A 4745-nucleotide genomic window follows, 5' to 3' on the forward strand; every position below is an offset into this window, starting at 1 on the left:
CGATCTAAATCCACAATGACCATCTGGTTTCACGTCCTTTATTTTAACGATGTATGGATGGATCACTTTGGGAATCTGAGATGCGTAGTTGCGGATCGCTATATCCGTCTTAGGACCGAGCTTGATATTCGGGAAATCAGGGTGTAGGTTGAGCGGTTTGGTATTCTTTCCTCTGCAAGAATCTTCGGCTGATATGTACGAGCTGTGACGGGGAAGATCGTCTGAGGCATCGACCCAAGTTTCTTCTGACGGAATGTAAGAGCTTTGTCTAGCAGCTTCAACCTTTCTTTCTTCCTGCGTTTTCAATGTTGGTCGACCACGAGTTTTCTTCAGAACAGCAGGAGGTTTTTTGTTACTGTTCCCTGGATAGAGGATTTGCTGAAACTTTTCAAAGAAGCTCCTTTTCACTTGAGGGGGTGTTGGATCGATCTGTTTTTTCAATTTTTCAAATTCCGCGTCTACATCAATATCCTCTATTTTATTCCTTGCAGGCTTGAAGTCAAGCTTCTTCCAAAACACGTCTATGTGTGTGATCCGGATTTGCTGACCTGTGGATGAAAACAAATTAGGTGGCAAAATCATAACGAGAAAGTTCAAAAATAATAATTACCTTTATTTTCCAACTTTTCCAAACGACAGGCACATGGCAAACCACAGCTGGTAAAAAGTTGGCAACCACAGCTTGCACCGTAGGCTCTCAACCCGTCTTCCTTACGCTTTAGTTCCATACTCAAAAGCTCAATCGCATATATTGAAACCTTTCTGAGAATATATGCAAGCATGGGCTGCTTCTTGTGGTGCGTCATCACTTTTCGGAGGCTTGTTTCAAAGGTACTTCTAATCTCGGCGTATTGTTTAGCAACAACATGATCAACATACAGTACAAGTTTATCCAGTGTGTTGCGATGACTTGGAAAGTGACTTTTTAATGTTGCATGCATGCTCTCAACCCTGTTGGTCGTAGTCTGGTGAAAGTTGATAGTTTGGTTAATCCAGCAAGATACAAACTTTTCACGGTACGGATCCAACCAGGATTTCTTCATATAATCATAAACCTCTAAAATTAAAAAACGTAAATAGTCAGTTTTTGTTATTATATAAAATTTGAACATAATTATGTAAGAAATACTCACGTTCACGGTCAGCTTCTTTCAGCTGTGCTTCAAAGTTTTCCAAGTTATACATGTATATTTCCTCGGTCGTAGACTCGCACAATGTCCAAAATGTACGTACGAATTCTTTCCACTCCTTGTCAGAGAATTTCTTCTTGCTGTTCTTATTAATATTTTGTTGAATATGGAACCGACAAAGATACTTATGCGCTTTTGGAAAAACTTGTTCACACGCGTTCATTAGCGCAAAATCCCTGTCTGTTAAAATCACGCGCGGTTCCATACATCCTGCCAGCATAGACTTGATCCTCTGCAACACCCATAGGTAGTTCTCTGACTTCTCGGCGGAAATTACAGCACAAGCAGCCGTAAACGATTTGTTTGTCGACGTCATGCCTACGACCTGAACAAATGGCAGGTTGTACATGTTCGTTTTGTATGTGGCGTCAATCATTAGCACATGCGGGAAGGCACACCACATAGTGAATGATTTTTCGTGAACAAAGAAGACGTCTTCAACTTCGTTCGATATCTCATTCGTGCGCATGTAATAAGTGTAATTTTTTTCGATAAGAATGTTTTCAAGTTTTTGCATCGGAGACTTACCGACATTTTTTTCGGCGTTGATCTTCTGAACAGCGTTGTGTATATCTTTCGGAATAAGCTTTCTAGCCGGATTGTTTTTTGTCAGCGTTCGCCAAATACTTTGGTTGCGAATATCTTGCTCTGCCAACTCCTTAACCAGTTTTTTGTCCTCCGAAGAAAGCCTTCTCGCATACGCGTGACCCTCGAAGTTTTCAATAGGAGTGTGGTTATGCTTCGCCTTCGTCACCTCGATCCTCCAAACACTTCCGGATGATTCCGAAAACCCGATCATCTCGAACGGGCAGCCTATTTTCTTGCTACCCGTTTTCCTCTGTGTAGCTACACTCTTATGCTCCCCACCAAAAGTACATTGAAACCTAATCTTGTAATTCTCTCCTCTTTTATTCGACCTCTTTGTCACAATGAGGTAACCATTGTCTTTTGCCGTGTCTTGTACCCAACGCACCAACTCTTTATGTGACGAAAAGGTCTGCGTTGTATCAAACGAAAATGTAACCGGGTAACAACCTTCCTCGTCAACAGACACATCCTCCGGCTCACCATCGTCACCGAGATTCGAATAGACTTGATGTTCAAAGCTCTGTTCACAACCGTAACTCTGGTTTGGATAACACTCCTGCTGTACAAAGTTTTGCTCGCCACCGTAACCGAAATTCGAATAACCTTGTTGACAACCGTAACTGTCGTTTGGATAACACTCCTGCTGTACAAAGCTACACTCGCCACCGTAACCGAAATTCGAATAACCTTGTTGTGCGTAAGGGTCCTCCACAGGGGTATTCAAATCCAGCTGCACCGTGTTATCACGATAACGAATGCCAGATACAACCTCTGTCTCCCTCAAGTTGGACGACACCGGTTTCTCAAACGAGTCAGAAATAGCGGTCCCCTCGTAAGAATCAGGAACAACCGACTCGTCAGAATAATCACCGAAAAGATAGTTACTGAACCACGACATCGTTTTTTCAAAAAATTTAACTAATAGAGCAAAGAAGATCGACAGAAAACAATTCGAGTGATGAATCTGTTGTCTGCCAGTGATTTAAAGCCAGAATTTGGGATCGAAGCGCCGCGCTATGGCCAAAGCGCGGCGCTTAGGGTTCACGGGGCGACTGAAACCTAGTAACCCGTCTGTCAGTCTGTCACTCAGTCAGTCATTCGAAACCTCGTATCACCTTTTGTCGCCCTAAGCGCCGCGCTATGGCCAAAGCGGAGCGCTTAGGGGTGTGAAAATTATTTTGGCTGTGTGTGATTAGCATGATCCTTAAATCATATCGTTAAAAGAAAAATAAAAATTAAGCATGCGTTTAGTACGGGATGAGGACGACGATAGAGATGGGACATTAATTTTGAGAGGGGATTGATGATGGCACTGGAGAAGGTAAGGGATCGATTATTTGGAGATCTCCAAAGTAGGGCTGTCCAAACTGCACGACGATCGAAAAATGCTCGTTTGATTCCCGCTCAGTTTGTAAATGAGCCGATCGGATCGGTTCGATTCAAATTCAATCCGAGCATGAGCATAGCTCCGCTCGCTCGTCGATCGCTCGGTTTCGCTCGAATTATTTTTATTAATAATTAATATATATATATATATATATATATATATATATATATTTATATTATAGATTTTATAGATAAAAACCCAAAAAAATATAATAACCCAAAAAAAACTAAAAGCCCAAATAACATTCAACCCAACTTAATATTTAATATATAAATCTAAGTATCTAACCCTAAATCTATTCTTCCCTGATCAGCCGTATTCAAATCGCCGCTCTAATCTCGGTCTCACTCTCCGGTCTCCACAGTCACAGACTCACGGTCTCCATCTCCGACCCTCTATTCTCTGGCTCCGCTCTCTAATCTCCGACACACATATCACCGCTATCTCTAGTCTTCAATCTTCGGACGGTCTTCAACAGTTCTTCAATCTGCAACAAGTGTGTCTAATCTGCTGTTTTTTTTAATTTGCTGTTTGGTATGTTTGTTATAGTAGCATAGAGCAAGATGGAGATCGATGACATTCGACAGTTGGCAAAATTTTGATGTAAACATGGTTGGTGATTAGCTGTTGTTTGTCCCAGGTCCTTTCTAGCTTCTTGCTAGTTGGGCCTGGTTGGTTGTATTCGCACTTTATTTTGTGTTGCTTTTGTATTCGCACTTTATTTTGTGTTTCTTATGTATTCGCACTTTATTTTATGTTGCTTTTGTATTCGCACTTTAAGTTAGAATTTGTTTTTGTTGAACAAAGCCTTATTATTCAATCGAGCGAAAACGATCCGCTCGCTTTTTTTTAGGATTTGATAAAAACCGAGCGAAACCGAGCCGATCGATTCAAATTCAATCCGAGCATGAGCATCACTTTTGCGATCGGTTTTACAAATTTGATCCGCTCGGATCGGATCGGTTGTAATTCAATCCGAGCATGAGCAGACCCTCGATCGAATCGGATCGGATCTTGAACACCCCTACTCCAAAGGGACATTTATTTGGCCGGTCGCCCCTCCGGTGGTGTTTTCCAGTGGTTGTCATGAAAATCCATACCAAATCAGCCATTGTAAATGTGTTTGTATTTGAATGTTGTTATTAGGGTTACCATAGGTGTGTTTTATATAGACCACAATGTTACACTCGTAACCCTACACTAACACAATATTACATTTGATCTAATATCATAGTATATCAAAATAAGTTCAAAGTAAATTTGCTATAAAATAGACGGGTTAAAACAGAAAAATAAGTAAAGGAATAAAAAAATTATAATATTACCAAATCCTTAATTGCTAATTGTTAATGTGAATGGTGGTGTTTGTTAATTATTTGGTTTCAAACTGATTAAACCGTAAACCAAACTAAACCATTGGTTTCAAACTGATTAAATCGTAAACCTGATTGAACTAGAATCGATTATAACTGAACTTAAACACATATTCGCCTATAGGTTTAAACTTGTTGATGCATAATTGTGGATGTGGCTTGTTTCCGTTCGCCCGCATTACGAAGTGAAGACTGAAGCGATATCCT

The sequence above is a fragment of the Helianthus annuus genome, chromosome 8, assembly GCF_002127325.2.
Source record: "Helianthus annuus cultivar XRQ/B chromosome 8, HanXRQr2.0-SUNRISE, whole genome shotgun sequence".
Lineage (NCBI taxonomy): Eukaryota > Viridiplantae > Streptophyta > Magnoliopsida > Asterales > Asteraceae > Helianthus > Helianthus annuus.